The following is a 23,694-nucleotide window of genomic DNA, read 5'->3' as shown; positions in this document are numbered from 1 at the left end:
ACGGGCACGAGAAGAGCTGACAAAGGGTACCAAAGTTCATTGTCAAAATTGGGATAACTGGCTAGATAAATTACAGAAGTGAGAAATTTCACTGTCAAAGTTGAGGCTGTCAAAATCGGGACTAAACCTATGTGGATATTGATGGATACATTACTCGAACAAGGTAATAACCTGACATTGTTGCAGACTTTAGTCTGTTTTTTTTCTAATATCTGCATTTTGTTTTATTCATTCGTGGTAGCATTCAACAGAATAATTTGTTTTCGCCGTGTAGCGTAATGGATCAGACAACATACACTAGGTCATACCTAGGGCGTGTAAGGAAATATGATTCATGCTGGCATTCTATAATATGTCTAGATATTACAGTCATGTTATAAATACGCTATAAGTATATAGTAGATGGTATGCTTTTTATTAAGTTTCCAAAATGCATACAAATATGGCAATAAAATAATTAGGATTATAAGACAAAAATATAAAGACATACATTGACTTCCTTATTTTTCAGTCATGATGTTTTACCACTGGCAGATGATTAAACTTCAAACTGTTTTCATTTGTTATAATAAAATGAAGATGGAAATATTATCGAGTAAAAGAGATTTTTCATTTTGTTGATCAATCTATACCTATACGATCAATTGCGCATGCGGGTGGCGCAACAAAGGTCACGAACCCATTGAAAATACTGGGATATCATCCGGGTTGCTCAGGGAGAAAAAACAATAAAACGTAAAGCAACAACCAGTGCGTGAAATTGCTCTGGATCGGTGCCTTGTTAAATGTGTTTCATCATATGATTGTTTTAATCATGTTTTACACCGTCGATTTCCGTGTGCGATGTGTTCACTTCCATCAACCACCAGCTTATAATAACACGTCACATGAGATTAGCCAGCCAGTGCTAAAATAACACACAAACTTCAAAGCCTACCCCTTGTCAACGTCCTTAGCCTTATAAAATTGAAAGGTCGGCTTCCTGGAGTCGACATCTCAAACTATTTTCGTGTTCGTGGTAAGTGGTAATAATTTCTGAGTATTAGAGAACAGATTGGCTTGTCTGGAATTTAATGCTTTTCATAAACTAGAATCTCATAAACTATTTGTCTCTGGAATCATCTGTGATATGAACTTATGTAGTGATTTCTTTAGAAATTATTTAACGTTATCTAAAATTAAACATTTAGTCACCTTTTATTGTATATGACCAAATTAATAGTTACACTATGAAGATTTTAAGAAGGAATTCATTTGGGGTCTTTTTGCCTCAGTCCGCCCGTGTGTTGACAATATAACCAAATATCTATTATCAAGTCTATGATATTTCATTGAATACACCAACTGCATAACACTGTCTCTGACCACAAACCCAAATGGGTTTGTTCTCTATTCGCCTACAGTCTTAAAACAACAGTCTTGACTGTTGATTTCGCAATGATAAAACCACCCAAACGGTCCATCCCTTGTGACAGGTGTTAATTAGAGGGTACCATTAAAGAATGTATTCTTACTACAATAAACCTATTATTCCTGGCAAGGGTTCAGTTTTATGACATGTAATAAACCCTGTCAAGTTAGTCAGTGGGTGCGGTAAACTTTTTTTAATCAATGATGTAACGTAGGTCTATGTGCAATTTATGTTTTATGCAAAACGTGATAGGGTCAAAACTATTTGCGCTTCTGTGGATAATAAGTATAACATACACTTAAAACGGTATTTTGGAAAATGCTAGCCATATCAGGGCAAATATGACAGTCAATATCAATTTTTAACACCTAGAACAACAAGGATGCAGACGGTAGTGAAGTTATACCAGGGATAATCTGCAATGTCTTATAGTCTCCCTGGTTATATTCTAAATATAGAACTGGTTCCTAGTTGATCCCATAGGAGGACGAATACACTCCTAGGAGGACGAATACGCAGTCTATACACTCACGGGGATCCTTGGGAAAAGGGAGAAACTGAAAGAAGTAGTGGTAAAATCCTTCCTAAAAGATAGGTATATCTACCAATATCGTGCAGTGGAACTGTAGAGGACTCGGACAAATTTTTAATGAAATACAGCTATTAATCCAGGATTTAACACCATCAGCGTTTCTTGTCTGCAAGAGACGATCTGAAACAGACAGATAATTTTAACTTTTTCGTCCAGTTTGAACTGTATCATTATTTTCCTCTCCAGGTGATAGAGCCACTGAGGTTCTACTATCCTTATATCGACAGAATGTTATTCACAGCCCTGTTACTCTTAACACTAATCTCCAAGCTGTTGCAGTGCGACTTACTCTGGGTGTAGCATTTACGATGTTATGCTTTCTGTATATTCGGCGCTTTCATCGACACTTCATCTGACTGATCTTCAATCACTCTATGATCAACTCCCGAAGCCATGTGTTATCATGGGTGACCTAAACGGTCACAATCCACTCTGGGGCAGTACTAACATTAATACTAAAGGCAAAATAACTGAAGACTTCCCCGTTTCCAATAATGACCTGTGCATATTTAATGATTATTCAAGCACCTATCTGCATCCTGCAACTGGCACTTATTCCTCTCTGGATTTGTCTCTTGCAGATTCTAACCTCCTGAATGAATTTGATTGGTCTGTTCATAATGACTCCGTGTGAAGTGACCACTTCCCAACTATCCTTTCAGAAATAACTCCATCTGATTCTCCATCGTACACAAGATGGAACTTTCGAAGGCTAACTGGTCTTCATTTCAATATAATTGTAAATCGAAATTGCGACCTGATTTTTTCAGTGATATAACTGATCCCATTCAAACTTTTTCTGACGTTTTAAATCAAATAGCTGATGAGTGTATACCAAATCCTCTACGACTCCACATGTACGAAACCATGGTTTATCACAGATTGTAGACAAGCCAGAAAAGCGAGGAAAAGGCAGAGCGTTATTTCCGCCATCATCCAACTGTCCATAACTTAAATAAATTTAAAATACTCAATGCAAAAGGCGTGTCGTATCTTTAAACAAAACAAACGACAATCTTGGTGAAATTATAAATGCTCAAAAATTAATTCACGCACGCTAATGTCTAAGGTTTGGAACATGGTTCAGCGAATAAAAGGCAAAGGTTCAAAATCAGCTGTACACCATCTTAAAGATGGCGATAATTTAATAACTGACAAATCTAAAATTGCAGATAAAATTGGCGAAACTTCTGCCAAAAAATTCATCATCGGCAAATTATGTCCCCTGAGTTTCAGAGATATCAGAAGCAACAGGAAAAGACAAACTTAATTTTGCATCTCATAACGGTGAAGATTATAATGAAGTGTTTTCATTACATGAGCTACATACTGCTCTTGAGCAAGCTCATGACACTGCAGCGGGTTGATGACAATATACATTACCAGCTACTGAAACACTTACCTGAACCATGTCTGATGACACTTTTAGATATATTTGACCAAATATGGACGTTCGGAGAATTTCCTCCTTCATGGCGTAATGCCATTGTAGTCCTTAATACCAAAACCTGGCAAGGATCATACAGATCCGTCTAATTACAGACAGATATCTCTAACTAGCTGTGTCTGTAAAACCATGGAACGTATGGTGAATAATAGATTAATCTTGGTATCTTGGAAAGCCAATAACCTTATTACAGATATTCAATGTGGTTTCAGGAAAATCGTAGTACCATTGATCATTTGGTACGATTAGAATCCTTTGTTAAAAAATGCAATCATAAATAAACAACATGCCATATCGATATTCTTTGATCTCGCGAAAGTCATACGATACCACCTGGAAGCATGGCATTTTAAAAGGATTTACATGATTTTTGCTTTAAGGGGTCGTTTGCCTCTTTTATATCACAGTTTTTAAAAGACAGAGAATTTCAGGTCCGAGGGTTCAACCCTGTCTCATCATTACAATCAGGATCAGGGTGTCCCTCAAGGCAGTATTTTATTGTCGTCACTTTATTTAGTATCAAGATCAACAGTTTATCCAAGGTTTTAAACGATTCAATCGATGGATCACTTTTTGTGGATGATTTTAATATTTCTTGTCGTAAAAATATGCATACTATTGAACCGCAATTGCAGTTGTGTTTAAATAAAATAAATAAATGGTGTCTTGAAAACGGCTTTAAATTTTCCAAGTCCAAAACTAATTGTCCACACTTTGTAGAAAATATAAGCCGCATAAAGATCCAGAACTATCTTTAAATGGCACTCCCATCAAAGTTGTTAAGGAGGCCAAATTCTTAGGTCTAATTTTCGACTCCCATTTAACTTTTTTGCCGCATATTAAATCACTTAAAGACAAATGCCTGAAGGCACTCGATTTGTTGAAAGTTGTTTCCAACTCAAAGTGGGAAGGGGATCAAGCTACCCTCCTCCACCTATATCGATCATTGGTACGCTCCAAACTTGATTATGGCTCCATCGTATATGGTGGAGCCTGCAAAAGCAACCTAAAACTACTTGATTCTGTCCACCACCAAGGCTTAAGACTTTGTCTTGGGTCCTTTAGAACCTCTCCTATTGATAGTCTATATGTTGAAGCAGATGAGCCTTCTCTTTCACAACGTCGTATAAAATTATCTTTACAATACATTACTAAACTATATTCTAGCGAGTCTAACCCTGCATTTAACTGTGTTTTCAATCCCCTCTATGAGGATTTATACACCAAAAAACCTTCTCTTGTTCCGCCTCTTGGGCACAGAAATTAAGCCCTTCATTTCTGCTGTCGGCATTGAGCTGGAAAATATAGCTCCTTCCCGCCTTCTTTCTTCTCCTCCTTGGCAACTGGTTAGGCCTGAAGATGACCTAACTCTGACAAAGTTTAAGAAATCTGTAACTAATGACTTACAATATAAACAAGAATATAATCAATTAAAAAATAATTATAATACTCACAAATCCTTATTTAAGAAATGTTAGCTACAATTAAAATAACAATTAAAATAACACAAATGCTACGTCTAAAAATCCTGGTAAGTTTAAATTGACTTTGAAAGTTTTGGGACTTACGTACCCCCTCAGGAGGACAATAATTTTACACTACTTCAACCCCCTTTGAGGGTACAGCCACTAACAATCTCAGTAACTAATATAAACTACCAATAATAAAATATTTATCTATTTACAAATCAGTTAACAAATCTAATTCTCTTAAAAATTCAACTATTAAATGATAATTAACATTATAAAAAAGATCCTTCAATGTTTTGACATTAAAATATTTATCCCTTGTGATGGAATATTCAACACAGTCAAGCAGGACATGCTTGACCGTGATTCTTTCATCACAAGGATACAAAACGGAGGATCCTCACCTTTCAATAGGTACTCATGAGTATATCTTGTGTAGCCAATACGACAACGTCGTATGATGACCTCTTCAAATCTGGACTGACAACCCAAGTAGGTGTAACCGATAGTTGGTTTAATTGCTTGTAATTTATTGATACCTACTTGGGTGTCCCACTTCTTTGCATCAGATCACGGATGTATGTTCTAATGCTGGCTTTATAATCAGAGTATGGGATAAGAAGTGGTGTCACAGATTTGTTGAGGGCTGCCTTAGCAGCAAGATCAGCCATGGTATTCCCAGAAATGCCAACGTGGCTGGGTAACCAACAAAAGACGATGTCGCATTGGCCAGTAGCAAGCTCATTATATAATTCGATTATTTCAATTAAAAGTGGATGTTTGCAAGATATATTTTTAATAGCCTGAAGGCAAGAAAGAGAGTCAGAAAATATTATATATTGTTTATGTTTAGGATGTCTTTCAATATATTTAAGAGCTGTTAATATGGCGTCTGCTTCTGCTGTGAAAATAGAGCTGTTATTGGGTAATCGAGAAGAGATTGTTCTGGATCCAATGACGGTGGCACAAGCAACCGCACCACCATCCTTGGACCCATCTGTAAATAAAGATGTGTATGTAGTATATTTAGTTTTTAATTGATTAAATTCTTGTTTATATTGTAATTCATTTGTTTCTGATTTTTAAATGTTGTCAGTGTAAGGTCAACCTGTGGCCTCACCAATTGCCAAGGAGGAGAAGAAATAAGACGGGAAGGAGCTATATGTTCTAGCTCAATGCCAGCAGCAGAAAGGAAAGGTTTCACTCTTATACCAAGAGGTGGAACAAGAGAAGGCTTCTTGTTATACAGATCTTCATATATTGGATTAAAGACACAGTCATATGCAGGGTTTGACTTATTGGAATAAAGTTTTGTTATATACTGTAAAGTTAATTTTATACGGCGTTGTGTAAGAGATGGCTCATCAGCCTCGATGTAGAGGCTGTCAACAGGTGAAGTTCTAAAGGAACCAAGACATAGTCTTAGACCTTGGTGGTGGACAGAATCTAAAAGTTTTAGGTTGCTTTTGCAGGCTCCACCATACACGATGGAGCCATAGTCAAGTTTGGAACGAACCAATGATCGATATAATTGTAGTAGGGTAGCTTGATCCCCTCCCCACTTAGAATTGGAAACGACTTTCAGCAAGTCAAGTGCTTTCATGCATTTAGTTTTAAGGGCCTTGATATGGGGAAGAAAAGTTAGATGCGAGTCAAAAATTAAACCCAAGAACTTGGCTTCCTTAACAACTTTGATAGGAGAGCCATTTAGAAACAGTTCCGGTCTTTATGGTTTTATATTTTCTACAAAATGGATACAATTAGTTTTGGATTTAGAAAATTTAAATCCATTCTCAAGACACCATTTATCTATTTTGTTTAAACACAACTGCAGTTGCCGTTCAATAGTATGCATATTTTTACCACGACAAGAAATATTAAAATCATCCACGAATAGTGACCCATCGATTGAATCACTTAAGACCTTTGATAAACTATTGATCTTAACACTAAACAATGTGACAGACAAAATACTACCTTGTGGGACACCCTGATCCTGCTTATAATGGTCAGACAGGGTAGAACCCACGCGGACTTGAAATTGCCTATCAGTTAAAACTCGGATATAAACTGAGGCAAACGGCCTCTCAAACCAAAAGCATGTAAATCTTGTAAAATGCCGTGCTTCCATGTCGTGTCATAGGCTTTCTCTAAATCGAAAAATATTGACACTGCATGCTGCTTGTTAAGAATGGCATTTTTAACGAATGACTCCAATCGAACTAAATGGTCAATGGTACTGCGATTTTTACGAAAACCACATTGAATATTTGTGATTAAATTATTGGACTCTAAGTACCAAGTTAATCTGTTATTGACCATGCGTTCCATGGTTTTGCAAACGCAACTAGTCAAGGAAATGGGCCTATAATTTGAGGGATCGGTATGATCACGTCCAGGTTTAGGTATGGGTACAACAATGGCATTACGCCAAGATGAAGGAAAGTTACGAGATGTCCAAATGTCATCAAAAATATTTAATAGTGTTTCTAAACAAGATTCCGGTAAGTGTTGCAGGAGTTGATAATGAATGTTATCAGCTCCTGTTGCAGTATTGTGAGCTTGTTCAAGAGCAGTATGAAGCTCGTGGATAGAAAAGATTTCATTATAGTCTTCCCCATTATCCGAATGAAAATTGACTTGTTTCTTTTCTTGCAATTTTTTGGAATTTTGGAAATTCGGGAACATAGTTTGACGAGGAAGAATGTTTTTGCAAGTGTCTCACCCAGTTTATTTGCGATGTCAGATTTATCTGTTAACAATTGGTCCCCAATTTTGAGATGATTAATGCTTGATTTGGTACCCTTACCTTTAATTCTCTGGATCATGTTCCATACCTTGGACATCGGCGTCCGTGAATTTATTTTCGAAACGTAATTTTGCCACGACTGGCGCTTATTAAGCTTAAATGTTCGACGTGCTCTAGCGTTTAAAATTTTAAATTTATCTAAATTATGCACCATTGGGTGGCGACGAAAATAGTGTTCAGCTTTTTTCCGTGCCTTTCTAGCTTGTTTGCAGTCATTATTAAACCATGGTTTACGTATATGTGGATTTGTAGAGGACCTAGGAATACACTCATCAGCTATTTTGTGTAGGTCATCAGAGAATAATTGCACTGAATCAAGAGCATCAATAAAACGAGCAGGAGTTAGTTTGTCAATACAGAGTAATTCAAACAAAGGCCAGTTTGCTTTGTTGAAGTTCCATCTTGATGATGGAGCAACATCAGCAGGAGTTATTGTTTTAAGAATGGTTGGAAAATGGTCGCTGCCACACAGGTCGTTATGGACTGACCATTCAAATTCATTTAACAGATCTGTGTGTGAGTGAGTGATAAATCAAGAGAAGAATATGTGCCTGTGCCAGGATGTAGGTATGTCTTCGAATTATCGTTAAATATACACAGATCGTTGTTTGAAATAAAATCTTCTAGTACTGTCCCATTTCTGTTTGTATGAGAACTACCCCAAAGAGGATTATGACCGTTCAAGTCACCCATAATGATACACGGTTTGGGGAGCTGGTCATAAAGAGCCTGAAGATCAGTTTGGTGAAGAGTGGAAGATGGCGGCACATAAAGGGAGCATAATGTAAAGGCAATGTGTAAAGTCAACCTGACGGCAACAGCCTGAAGTGTTGTTTTAGGGGAACAGGGCTATGTATAGCACCCTGTCGCACCAAATTGAAGAACCTCCAGTAGCTCGAGTCCCGGAGGAGAAAAAGAAGTTATATGAAGTATACTGCCGGATATCAAATTGATCTGTGGTTTTAGGTACGTCTCCTGTAAACAAAATGCTGATGGTGTGAAATCTTGTATTAGTAATTGTAAATCATTAAAATTATTTCTCCAGTCCTCTACAATTCCACTGAACAATGTTATTTGAGCCACTCATGGAGGATCAATTGAGAACGCGGATTGGAGTGAGGTCTACTCCCATGGACTGGGACAGAGGGATTGACCTCCATCTCCAAAGGTTCTAATTGATTTTGAACCTGTATTAGGGACGACTGAGAGGAAGGCACCTCCAAATGTTGAAGGGCCCTGGTCCTTCCTCGATTTTTTCTTTTCCTTTTTTTCATTTTTGGATGGTTTAATTTGCTGGGATGCATTTGAGGCACATTCAGGCTCAGAAGCAGGATCTGCTGATGGCAGCGATGTGACAGTCTCCGTCTGAGAGGCCGATGTCGAAATACAAGAGATACCAATTTGAGAGGTCTGATTTTATCATCTATTGTAAATTGTTTGTTCACCCAGGATATGGATGTCTGACACGACGTTGATGTCATGGGAGGTCTGGAGGTATTGCCACGAGAGGAAACTACAGTTGAATATGAAATAGTAGAATTGGATGATACAGTTACCTGCTTTTTAGCTTCAGCATAAGAAATGTTGCTGGTGTGTTTTATCTTTTGAATTTTAGTCTCACGTTCGAAGACCAGGCATGATTTTGATGAGGCCAAGTGTTCTCCATCGCAGTTAGCACACTTGATGCTATTCGTGCACTCAGAGAGTTCATGTGCACCACCACAACGGGAACATACCATGGTATTACGGCAGAACCTGGCCCCATGACCAAACTTTTGGCATTTGAAACATCGGAGCGGAGTTGGTACATATACCTCAACTCCGATGTTAAAGTACCCAGCTTTTATACTTTTGAAGCGTGGAAAGGAGAACGTAAACAAGTACGTATTCAACTTGACAATTGTGCCATCATCTTTCTTTTTCGAAAAACGCTTTACTCCTGTTACGCCCTGGTTTTCTAGTTCATGAACAATATCGTTCTCATCCATATCAGAAAGGCAACGGGCCCTGTCTCTGACTATACCTCTGCAGGAGTTCAGAGTTCTGTGCGCCGAGACAACAACAGGTGTATTCACAAACTGTTTTAGTTTCAACAGATTGACCGATTGTTGTCTACGGGCACATTCCACTAAGAGCGAGCCATTTCGGAGACGTGTAACGTCCTTCACTTCTCCACAGACACCATAAATGCCCTTGGAGATTGCGAAGGGGTTCAGTTGTAAAGGAGTGTCTTCTATAGAGGAGATAACAATGAACCTCGGCCACGAGTCAACAGTGTCAGAAGATCCTTCATCCGACGATGTAGATTCTACAAATCTACGTTTATGCTTCGATGAACCAGAAGGAAGAGGAAAAGCCATGGTAAAGGAAAAGTGTTCAACATCCCTGCTCCCCACCCACCATGGAGTGTCAACAAGGACGGTGTTACAGCGGAATCCAGCATGCTTCACCAGGGTTACAGAGATGTTATACTCCAGCACATAAACACTTGAATAGCTGTCGAATCTAACAGAACAAATGGCAGGCTGGTTCGCCCTTGACACCTTTCTGAAGAAGAACAGAATTCAGAGGTCTCTATTGCCAGATTGGCCCATGAGCCACCGCCTTCTGGCATAGGACTCTAGGCAATTCAACATGAGAATAATTTGTAAATGGAAGACCAAAATATCAAAAGCCCCAAAATAAGTATGTGTGCAAATAATATATGTACCATGCACAGGGCTTGGCGTGACCAGCCGATTGATAGAACCGGGCCAGTTCTACCACCCGTCTAGGTGAAGTAAGGGTCGAAGTGGTGTATTGGGCAAAGGAACGCTGTTCCTGGAGACCTTGCCCTCAACCACCAGAATCCCGTCCTCCACCGACACAGGGGCGCAACCCACAGCAAACGGGTTGGTGGACCTAATATCCCCCCGGGTCCACAACGGGGGGTTGAAGGGCGCTTAGCGTGACCCAGCACCCACCACGAGGAGGTGGCCCTTCACGGGTGCCGAGGGAAAAGGATGCGAGAAGCAGCATTATCCGTTGAGATGTATGAATGCAATATTTAAAAAAAGGTTACGTCATGAGCAGGATGGGAGAAGTAGCTTTACCAATTACTTGCAAAGTATATATGCCCACATATACATCACATTTCCTTATCATATTTCATCATGGCTGAGAAAGGTACAAAGTTAGATGGTAGGAGACCAGGTGGAGAATTGTTGCTGGATGGATATAGGTATCTGAGATGAACTGCCAACAGGAATGGTACCATTATATGGAGATGTCAGTGCCTGAAAACAGCCTCAGTCACTACAACAGCAGAATGGGGACTGTTGTCAGAAGAGGGGACAAACAGCATACACATCCAGACCAAAGCTCTATTATTTCCTATATCCTTACCAGTACTGTAAAAAACGGGCACGAGAAGAGCTGACAAGGGTACCAAAGTTCATTGTCAAAATTGGGATAACTGGCTAGATAAATTACAGAAGTGAGAAATTTCACTGTCAAAGTTGAGGCTGTCAAAATCGGGACTAAACCTATGTGGATATTGATGGATACATTACTCGAACAAGGTAATAACCTGACATTGTTGCAGACTTTAGTCTGTTTTTTTTTCTAATATCTGCATTTTGTTTTTATTCATTTGTGGTAGCATTCAACAGAATAATTTGTTTTCGCCGTGTAGCGTAATGGATCAGACAACATACACTAGGTCATACCTAGGGCGTGTGGGAAATATGATTCATGTTGGCAGTCTATAATATGTCTAGATATTACAGTCATGTTATAAATACGCTATAAGTATAAGTAGATCGTATGCTTTTTATTAAGTTTCAAAATGCATACAAATATGGCAATAAAATAATTAGGATTATAAGACAATATAAAGACATACATTGACTTCCTTATTTTTCAGTCATGATGTTTTACCACTGGCAGATGATTAAACTTCAAACTGTTTTCATTTGTTATAATAAAAATGAAGATGGAAATATTATCGAGTAAAAGAGATTTCATTTTGTTGATCAATCTATACCTATACGATCAACTGCGCATGCGGGTGGCGCAGCAAAGGTCACGAACCCATTGAAAATACTGGGATATCATCCGGGTGCTCAGGGGAGAAAAACAATAACAAAAGCAACAACCAGTGCGTGGAAATTGCTCTGGATCAGTGCCTTGTTAAATGTGTTCATCATATGATTGTTTTAATCATGTTTTTACACCGTCGACTTCCGCGTGCGATGTGTTCACTTCCATCAACCACCAGCTTATAATAACACGTCACATGAGATTAACCATGTGCTAAAATAACACACAAACTTCAAAGCCTACCCCTTGTCAACGTCCTTAGCCTTATACAAATTGAAAGGTCGGCTTCCTGAGTCGACATCTCAAACTATTTTCGTGTAAGTGGTAATAATTCCTGAGTATTAGAGAACAGATTGGCTTGTTTGGAATTTAATGCTTTTCATAAACTAGAATCTCATAAACTATTTGTCTCTGGAATCATCTGTGATATGAACTTATGTAGTGATTTCTTTAGAAATTATTTAACGTTATCTAAAATTAAACATTTAGTCACCTTTTATTGTATATGACCAAATTAATAGTTACACTATGAAGATTTTAAGAAGGAATTCATTTGGGTTCTTTTTGCCTCAGTCCGCCCGTGTGTGGACAATATAACCAATTATCTATTATCAAGTTCATGATATTTCGTGAATACACCAACTGCATAACACCGTCTCTGACCACAAACCCAAATGGGTTGTTCTCTATTCGCCTACAGTCTTAAAACAACAGTCTTGACTGTTGATTTCGCAATGATAAACCACCCAAACGGTCCATCCCTTGTGACAGGTGTTAATTAGAGGGTACCATTAAAGAATGTATTCTACTACAATAAACCTATTATTCCCTGGCAAGGGTTCAGTTTTATGACATGTAATAAACCCTGTCAAGTTAGTCAGTGGGTCCGGTAAACTTTTATTTAATCAATGATGTAACGTAGGTTTATGTAATTTATGTTTATGCAAAACGTGACAGGTCAAAACTATTTGCGCTTCTGTGGATAATAAGTATAACATACACTTAAAACGGTATTTTGGAAAATGCTAGCCATATCAGGGCAAATATGACAGTCAATATCAATTTTTAACACCTAGAACAACAAGGATGCAGACGAGTGAAGTTATACCAGGGATAATCTGCAATGTCTTATAGTCTCCCTGGTTATACTAAATATAGAACTGGTTCCTAGTTGATCCCATAGGAGGACGAATACACTCCTAGGAGGACGAATACGCAGTCTATACACTCACGGGGATCCTTGGGAAAAGGAGAAACTGAAAGAAGTAGTGGTAAAATCCTTCCTAAATTTCCAAAAATTTCCAAGCCTTGGAAACATCAAGTTTCCAATTTTGGAAATTTTTACGAAATATGATATTCCAAATTGGAAATTTTTGGAAATCACCATTTTTTTCTTGTGGTTTGTTGAGAGAATGAACTGCCCCTTTAAAGTCTTTCGATAGTTCAGCAACAGTATTTAATATCAGAAGTTCATTATTCTGCTTTGAGTTGTTCACTGTTGAAGAGAGAGTTAGGCACCTATTTCTATCTGAAGTTCAGGCGGAGTTAGGCACCTATTTCTAGGAACATCCGAGTCGAGTATCAGTGCATCGTCCTCAACCTGCTCCACTACCTCACCACCTCCAAGTCCCATCCTTATTGAAGCTGGGAATAGAGACCCAACCTGGGCATCGAAGTTTCAAATTCAGTGGGATCGTCTCCCCGGTGATATTTTAGGATGTTTAAGGAACCATCAGCGTTTAACAGGAGGAATTAGACTGCGATTTGTTAGAGGAATTGTTGACCAAGTTCGTCAAATTAACCATCGTCCAACAAAGAGACATTTGGGAATTGTTGCTCAAAGAATTGTGGCTATGTATCCTGAAAGTCTCCAAGATAAGATTGAAACTGTTATTGTTGGGACAGGGTACGACTCACTGATGATGCAATTTGTCAACAGAAATGACAATTTAAACAGAAATTCTCAAAACCTTTGTCTGTCGCAGACAAGCAAAAGGAAATCGTCAGGTTCAGACACTGACCAAAGTGAAGGAACTTTAACTGACAAACAGAAGAATTATCCCAAGGATGCATATGGGTGTGCCAACTGGTCGCCTCCTATAACAGATGCTAAATCTGCTGAAAAGGCTAGAGATGATCTGAAACTCATTCACAAAGAGGACCCTGGCAGTTGGTCTTGGGATACCATCGAAGTCCTTATCCTCAAATCGTATCCGTTACAGAGGGCAACTATCAACGATGGGAGGCCTGTCACGGAGTTATTGGAGATGTGGCCCTTTCTCTTTGAAGTCAGAGGCATGTTTGTTCATGTCAATGAACTTTTAGGTTTCAACGTTAAGGATGCAGTCTACAATGCCCTTTTGGATAAAGCTCCCCGTTTAAAGTGTTTTTTTCCGGAGTGCATTATCATCAACCAGAGACAAAGCAGAAGCATTGTTCCAAGAAGCCGACCGTCAGAGCAAAAAGACAATGTGAAAGCATGGCTTATTTCTGTTATTCTGTGTGTGGGACACTATTATGGAATAGAAGAAACCGCACTCTTTCAAGTATATGATGTAAGTTTAATGTTTCCTATATTGGATAAGCAATATGATTGTGGTATCATGTGACTAAAGACTTTGTGTTAAAATTTTAAATAATAGGACAAATTGAGATACGCACCTGAAAATTGAAAGATAATTCAAACATCAAACAGACCGAGCTAGAATGAGTTTATTCCATTGTAAAGTGTTAAAAAGCATACGCTACCGTTATTTTACTTCCACCTTTTTTTGCAAGATATCATGCTGATGTGAAAGGATGGTATTGCAGCCATGACGAAGTATGAATGACATATTTCCTTCTTACTATAGGACACTACTAACAAGAAGGAAACTGAGGCAGCTTGCCAGAAGGATTATCCACATCTTGCCGTTTATGGTAAACATATTTTATGCTCAGGTTAACAGCAATTGTATATCAGTTGGTGTCGAGTTTTCTAATGAATGGGGAAATAACATGTACATAGAAGGTGCACCAAGTAAGTGAAACCACAATTCACCCCGTATCCTGCCTTTTAAGTTAAAAACATATGTAGAAAAGACAACAAATTATGGTATATCACTAAAGAATAATAAAGACTGTGCTTTCAGGTCCAACTATTCTTGCTTCTACCAGCTACTCTCTCATCGTGGATGGGACTGTTGTGACAGATCGGATATCTGGGTTTGGCTTGGCTCTCACTGTATTATTCGCTTCCTACTATGTCTTCAACATAGAGTACCCAGCTGAAGCAGGACCTTTACTGGAGTTCATTCAGAGGTAGGTAAAAAAAGCAGTAAGTTACAGAGATTTATCTCAATAACCAACAACAACTGACTACCCCAGATGTGTATAATACATAAACAGTTTTTAATGACATTTGTATCTTCATGTTTTGGAAACAGATGTTAACAGTATACTTTCCCTTACAATGTACTGTGCAGCAAAAGCTTTATATCCTGATTTTTATTGTACAGATTCAAAGACAACTGTAGCATTAAGTATCTTAGAAATATATATGCTATAGAAAATGTTGGGACATAAACTCAAGTTTACCCCAATAATCATTCCATGTGGATATGTTTTACTCAATTGTTTATTTCTTTCACATTTTTACCAGGTTGTACTTAAACAACATGTATTTGAGGAAAATATATTGTATATAATATTTTTAAATTTCAGATGCTTTGTTGGAATTAATCCAGACCGAGGTTGCAAAACAAAAAGGAGAAAGCGCACATCAGGTGTCAGTGCCAAAGTATTGAAGCTGATAAATGATCTGTCACAGTTTGAATGGACACCATAAAACTTTCAAACCTGTGATGTCAGAGACAGTTCACAATCTTCAGCTACTAGTCAAAGTAGTGATGTTTTACTCAATTTTCTTAACAAGGGTATACCAGGGAAGATTTTAATGTTCTGTTTTTCACTTTAATGTTTTAGAGACAATGTTCCTGCTGTTTGAACATTTTGAATGTCCCTTTATTTTACTTCTGTGGCTTGAAAACGAAGACATGTCAAATCGTGGCGTTGTCGTCAATTGCTCCTAGAGGTCGGGCGATGGTGTCGCCATGCACAGATTTCCACAGGACCCCGCAGTTCGTGCAAAATGGGTTATGTTTGTGAGTGCGAAGCGAGCGTTGTGGAAGCCTGAAACGATATCTTACTTGTGTTCAGATTGCTTCACGGAAGTTAAAGAATCAAAACTACTTACTAGTCGTAGTAAAATATGTTTATGCTTGATGACCATAAAGATTTTCCATGACACAACTTGTAACATAACGATTTCTGCCTCAGAAGCGAGTTTGTGGTCGAAGTAACAATAATACTGTAAGTAGTATTATATTGACACCCACCTCGCTTCCACGAGAGAAATTGTTATGCTATAAGCTGTGTCATGCAAAATCCTATTGACCATCAATCAAATACATATTTTACTACCAGTAGAAAGAAGTTTTGATTTCGTAACTCGGTGAAAACTAATCTAAATAGCATTTATACTCAGATTGGCGGATGTTCTCGACAGGGCGCCGCCATTTTTGAAAATCGTGAAGTCACGGGCTAAAGTCTGTTAGAATTAATGAGATTATGGTTTCTTTTCATCAAATTAGAAAATCAAAACTACTTTCTACTCGTAGTTAAATATGTAATTTGAATCATAATCAAAAGAATTTTGCATGACACAACTTATAACATAACGATTTCTTCCACGGAAGCGAGGTGGGGGGTCGAAGTGACAATACTGCGCGATAACTTTCTTGCTACATTCACGTGGTTAACGTCCACTCACCAATATGTATATACTAGTCAATGTACGTCTTTATATTTGGTCTTATAATCCTAATTAGTTTATTATCATACTTGTATGCATTTTGAAACTAAATAAAAAGCAGACGATCTGCTGATACTTATAGTGCATTTATAACAGGACTGTAATATATGGACATTTTATAGTTTGCCAATGTGAATCATAATTCGCACACACGCCCTAGTATGTCTCATTACACTTCATGGCGAAAACAACAATTCTGTTGAATGCTACGACAAATGAATAAAAACAAAATGCAAATATTAAAATTAAAACAGATTAAATTTATAGGAACAATGTCAGGCTATTACCTTGTTCGAGGAATGTATCCATCAATATAAAAAAAACCCGAGTGATATGCCATTCATCTGCAGCTGTTCCAAGTGATGTGTCTTATATATATATGATATATAGTTTCAGGTATGTCACATTGGTGTATAGTCTCATTGGTCACCCAAGACAGCACACCTGGCAACTGATTGCATAATGTCCACCATTCTTTAAAAACGGTAATTTAGTTAGCCAATAATGAGCAATCAATCACTGTATTGGCGGTTAATCCTTTGTTTTTACGCAGACACAGCCACGACAGAGTGTATTCAGTATAGATTAATAAATCTACATACATAAACACTACCTTTTGACAAATCCGCTGTGTAAGATAAAAGTAATCAATCAATCAGCGTGTTCTCGGTTAATCCTTTGATCGATGTTTATAATGTTGAATATTTACTCCAGACACAAGAAATGCCAAATGAGAACCTTTGTCGGGTAATCTAAGTGGTGTTACCACTAATTATACCTGTTATAAATTCATTAACTGACCATCAAGTGAATGATGACAAATAACATGTGTAGGTTTATACCACCTAACACGGGTTACAACGAGGGAGTATTAATTGCTGTATTGCATGCAATTTTAATTGCATGTGAAAACTTATGGGCCGAAACTGTTTTGAGAATACAAACAGAACTTCATTGTTGCATAAGAAATACATATAAGCATTTGCTGTGTGCTAAAACTGTATGTACCTATTTACCTAAGTAAAATTTCAGATTCTTCTAGCAATGGCAAAATAGGGTTGTTTAGTTTACCGATTCAAATAAATCAAATATCATTTTTTAATATCACACGTAATAGGCGTCATATTTTTACATGACATGATTAAATATCGAGGTAAAAAAACACAGAAATGGGATCAATTTGGATCAGTCATTATACAAATAAGGCCTAACGACACCAAGCGATTTTGACAGAATCGTCTATGAAAACAAGTTGTAACTCGGAAACTAGGCAAAGCAGGAGACAAAATTATATGACAGAAGATTGTGAGAACATATAGCTTTCATTTTCCACAACAGTTGTCACGATTTCAGGTTTATACAAACCTGTAAACAAGATAATTTACCCCCTGAAATGTAGATGAATTCTGCATCGGCCCTCATATCTATTCATCATATGACGTCACAGAGACGCCCCGCTCTGATTGGTTGAAATTTCGTTCGCGGGTGAGAATTGTGCACTGTTGTCAAAAAGGTCGATTTAAGTTAATTAAAGATCGAAGTGAGTCGTTTTAATGACGGGGTTTCATTTATAGCGATGCCAGTTAGTGATTTATTTATTGTACCCCCCTAGAGTATATGTGATCTTTAATGTAATTTCATGAAAATGTAAACTGATATTCCAAAGAGCTTTCAAAATAAACACTGTTTAATACGTGCAATGTATAATTAGCAATATGCAGCTAGAAGAGTTTCAAATAGTATATAGTAAAGCGCCATTGTACATTATGTTTTGGTCTGGACATATTTCACCTTGCACACATCAATTAACAATTTATTAACAACACCCCACTAAATAGTAGCTGCAAACACATTGTCAATAGCAGTATGAGATATTAGTTATGGAGGTCCGCCTTTGACCCCATTCAATTTCTTGTCTGCCAGAATGACCCCACATTATTTTTTAAACCCAAAAATTTCTTTTCACATTATTTTCAAAATAATGGATAATTCGTAGTTCTATACATATGATATCAAAGCATAATGTGTAACATTCAGAAAATAAGTTATAGCTTTCACATGAGAATTTCTCGGAAAAATATGCAATGATAGTATGAATTTAGTGTGCATTCCTAAGAGATGTTATTAATTCAATGTCAATGTTTTTTTATAAGTCACAACTGTTATTTAGTGAAAGAAAACCTTTTTTTGTCAGTCATCAAATGTCCAACCCAAGCTATGGAAATATGTCCTTCTCTCGCTTGTTTCTCTACTCTTACAAATTTCACTAAGTTCTTCTGCGATTGAAACTTTTATCACTTTTCAGGTCAAATGATCAGTTTTGATTTATTGAACTTCGTGCTGATTGGACAGTGGTTACAGTTTATTTTTCCTCAAGCTTAAGGAACATTGGACAGTTTTCCTTTCTCAAGCTAGCGAAATTGTTGACGAATGCTTGTTTGTACTGATTGTTTATTGTTTCCTAAATTTCAGAAGCTGGAAAGCAGGAAGAATGTCCCGACAACGATTGACTGGCCGGAGAAGAAGAAGCAGAAAGTTCTTCTCTCTTGGGGAAAGAGCTAACATTTCTCAAATTGGAAAACCAAATAATATAGATTCATCTACATTGATGAGTTTAAGGAAAACATTCCATACTCACTGCTATTTATTCCCATATTGCTTTTAATTATACGCATGCCAATAATGGTTGTCACCCCCTCCCCACCCCCCCCACCCCACCCACCCTCCAATTAAAAAAAATTAAAGGGGGTGACAACCATTATTGGCATGAGTATATTTATGCATTTTGAAAATGTGAATTTATTAATGTGAACATTCCAAATATCATTTGTTTATCAGCAAATTGTTGAATGTAAATAAACCTATCATGACTTCGTGTTTTATTCTGTTATTTACTTGTCATCCTGACGGTTTTACCATCGTGCAATTGTATAAAATACCTGATTTTGTATGTGTGTTGCATGAAACACAACCTCTTTTCTGGAGGAGCGCATGGTTCCTAGTATGATGATCTACCTTCAGTTGTTGGCGATCTATAGCCCGTTTTTATATTGTATTGTCTTCGTAAATAAAATAGTTTTACATGTTCATGCTAGTTTTACACTCCATCTGAGATACTCTAGTTATTTTACAGTCCTTCGATGACTGATTATTTAGCAATTATTTTGTTTTGTTTATGTATTCTAACTCACTCACTTTGGAGGAGCCTGGAAGGGGCCGGCACAACAGATTCAGTTTCATGGAAACCAGGTTATAAGCTGGGAACTAGGTTGGAAACAACAATGAACTAAGCACCAACAAGAGCCTCCATGGACGAGTGGGTAAAGTCCCGACATGGATACCATCCAGATACTGGTGCAAAATGTAGTTTCAGTTTTAATGGAAACTAGGTTATAACTTGGAAACCAGGTTGAAACCTACAACAAACTAAACATGGAAACGAGGTTGAAACCTCCAACAAACTAAAACATGGAAACCAGGTTGAAACCTACAATAAACGGAAACATGGAAACCAGGTTGAAACCTACAATAAACGAAAAAACGGAAACCAGCTGGATCCTGCTTGGAGGAGTGGGTAATGAATCGCACTGGAAACCAGCCGGAAATGGTGCAAAATTCAGTTTCAGTTTTCATGGAAACCACAATGAAACTATAGGGAACTACATGGAAACCAACTGGAAATGGTGGTTTCCATGTCGTTTCTTCTCAGTTTCAGTGTTCCGGAAACCAACTTATTTTTGTAGTGGATGCGTCAGTACGACACCAAACTGTATAAGTGCCGACACCAGGTGTTTAGGAAAAGGTGTGGTGAAGTGGGATTTAACGTTGCACTTAAGAATATTTCGCTAATATGACGACGTGCATGCGTGTGTATTTGTGGCTGCTTGTACTAGCCTAGACTTGGTTTTATAGTGCCATGCCGCAGTTAAGCATGAATACCCCACTCAGACACAGTATACTGACTCCGAGCCGACCAGTCCTTCTTGTACCCATTCATGCCTAGCGCCAGGCAGGAACCAACAAGTACCTTATTTTAACGTCTTTAGGTATGATGCGGCAGGGGATCGAACCCGCTACCTTCCGCTCTCTGGGCGGACGTTGTAACCACTACACCACGGAGGCGGTCCTACACGAAAAGGATAGATAAGTCCTGCAATGTATTCCGCCCAGACTTGTCACACAATTAGTCGAAATAAGTGCCTAACTCCACTCGCACCTGTCACACAATTAGTAGAAATAGGTGCCTAACTCCACCGGAACTCGTCACACAATTAGTAGAAATAGGTGCCTAACTCCGCCCAGACTTGCCACACAATTAGTAGAAATAAGTGCCTAACTCCACTCGCACCTGTCACACAATTAGTAGAAATAGGTGCCTAACTCCACCGGAACTCGTCACACAATTAGTAGAAATAGGTGCCTAACTCCGCCCAGACTTGCCACACAATTAGTAGAAATAGGTGCCTAACTCCGCCCGGACTTGTCACACAAACAGCAGAAATAGGTGCCTAACTCCGCCCAGACTTGCCACACAATTAGTAGAAATAGGTGCCTAACTCCGCCCAGACTTGCCACACAATTAGTAGAAATAGGTGCCTAACTCCGCCCGGACTTGCCACACAAACAGCAGAAATAGGTGCCTAACTCCGCCCAGACTTGCCACACAATTAGTAGAAATAGGTGCCTAACTCCGCCCAGACTTGCCACACAAACAGCAGAAATAGGTGCCTAACTCCGCCCAGACTCGTCACATAATTTGTAGAAATAGGTGCCTCCATTACGATGGAAGGCAGCATGGAACACAAAATATGTTTCGCCATATGATAATTTAATAATCATTTTTCTTCATTATTTATCCTATGTGGCATAGTAAAACATATTTGCGTTCCGTGTATAGCTTTCCATCCAAATAAGTTACTCGTGCGCCATGTGGTGTAAGGCTAGGAGACACTGTCACGTGTATATGCATGTCAGCAGTGCACGCAGAAACGTGGCGGTATTATTCATCGTGCACCAGGTGTAATGCATTGCACATGTTGATAGTCAGCGAGGAGCAGCGGTGTGCTCTGTTTACCTTCTGCAGAAAGGTACAACCCTATGGGGCCTTCCAGTATATTCTGAACTAGCGAGTCTGAATGCTCTGGAGTCTTTTTTTGTCTCGGGAACTAACATTTGCCTCTCATTTCACATCACATTTCAAGTCACAGGAAGACCAGCAATTGTGATCGTTCATTCTTACTCTGGATACTCCGCCCTGTTGGGAAACTTGGCCTGTGCTGCAGTCAGGTGACTATACCTTTTATGTAACGTATCCTCAAAGAATGTTTTTTTCATGTGATAGACTTTTGAGAAAACTTCAGCGTTTTATTGTAGGTCTTCGTACACATGCTCCCCAAAACACATTCAAAATCATGGAATTGACTATATTCCTCGCTGAGAGTGACAAATACATATGTAACAAAATAAAAATGAGTAAATATCAGCACCAACTTGCTGGTTTCTTTGATTGGAATTCTAGAAGGTAGGTAGATGAAGAATGAGGACTATTGTTATGGATATACAACTTCTTTATTCTATATAGGCGGCGTTTCGACATAGAACAAACTAGGCGCAAACTAGGCAAACTAGGCAGAAACTAGGCAAACTAGGCAGAAACTAGGCAAACTAGGCAGAAACTACGAACTATAGTACTGTCGGAAATAGAAAAAAACTGTTTTTCGGCTCTTACTCTGTATCCCTAAAATTTACACAACTGCAATTAGCATATGTCGAAATAACCCACTTCGGCCTAACTTGGCATTCAGTGGGATGCGTAATAGGATATCCAGAAAAGCATTTTTACTCGTAAAATCGGGCAAAACTTAGAAAAAATGCGAATAGCTGCTGAAAACAATAGATCAGACTATAGATCGCAATTAGGTCGCTCAGCCAGGTATGACGACGGACCGTCGACTCACCTGGCATGAAATGCATGTGCTGCCTACAGGCGCCCAAGGGGTCATCTCAAAGATATTTGGTGCTTTTTCATGTGTGTTGACCATGCCTCATCTATTGATTAACAGCATAAGTGTCTTTCTTTCATAAAGTTTATGTTGAGATATGTAAAAGAGTTTGATACCTTATAACCATAGAAACGCATCGTATTAAATGTCTCAAAATATATACGTGGCATGACAACCCGATCGCGAAGATCGACAGGACTGGATATTATTTGTAAATTGTTATGACATGCCGTGTACTTCCCAAGTATAATTGCCCTATTGTATCTTAGCTGATATCTCTATCCCCAAGCTCGACCCCAACGATCGTCTGCGACACCCGACCCCAGGTTTTGCTTTTGAGATGAACCCACCTATCTGTTTCTTTTTTTAGTGACAGTGAGACTCCATGGTAGCTACATCCTTAATAGTTTCAGCATGAAAGTTATTATTTTTACGCCAGCTATCGTTTATAATGAAGCTACGTCTAATTTCAAATTAGTCACTTAAAAAGTGTCCTTTATAATACAATATCGTCGCACACTAATTTGCCTACAGCCATGGTCTGTTCCAAATAATTCGTTTTGGACTTAGAAAAAAATCGCATTGCACATTTCTGCACTAATCTCTCCTCAGTAAAGTCCTTTTCTACGTTTCTTGTGTCCCTACCATTGAGACTGTAGTTAGGCTGAACTTAGTTTAAGAGATATTTCACACTTGCACATATCAACTCCATAAATTGTAGAGATAAATGAGAAAATACAGTTTTTTTCTATTTCCGACAGTACTATAGTCTACTATCGAGATATCGGACACGAGGTTGTTGTCGTGCATGCATTCCAGTAGACGGTGGTGTGCGATCGATTTGCTGCACCGAATACCCACCGAATACTTGGAAAGTTGCTCCGATTTGCTTTGCTATAGTTGTTGTTTCGGAGTGTATGCTGTATACTGTAGCAACTACATATGCCTAATTGGAAGTTCGAACAACCTTGGTGCCAGTTTTTTCGTACACCTGTCTTGGTATTGGGTCGAAAAATGGGGTTTGTGGTTGCT

General features: G+C 38.3%; 1 protein-coding gene across 1 annotated transcript in view; it reads left to right on the top strand.

The window, feature by feature from the left end:
* The first annotated feature begins 21,622 nt into the window (after positions 1 to 21,622).
* LOC124290738 overlaps positions 21,623 to 23,694 on the top strand; it is a 101,812-nt gene continuing 99,740 nt past the window's right edge. The window contains exon 1 of the mRNA XM_046727542.1: positions 21,623 to 21,946. The gene's annotated coding sequence lies outside the window, so the exon portion shown is untranslated. The remainder of the gene's footprint in view (positions 21,947 to 23,694) is intronic.

Source organism: Haliotis rubra, unplaced genomic scaffold (genome assembly GCF_003918875.1).
Source record: "Haliotis rubra isolate DU_JTF1 unplaced genomic scaffold, ASM391887v1 Scf472, whole genome shotgun sequence".
NCBI classification, from domain to species: Eukaryota; Metazoa; Mollusca; class Gastropoda; order Lepetellida; family Haliotidae; genus Haliotis; species Haliotis rubra.
Note: the sequence above shows the minus strand (reverse complement) of the source record. Positions and strands in the feature narration are given on the sequence as shown.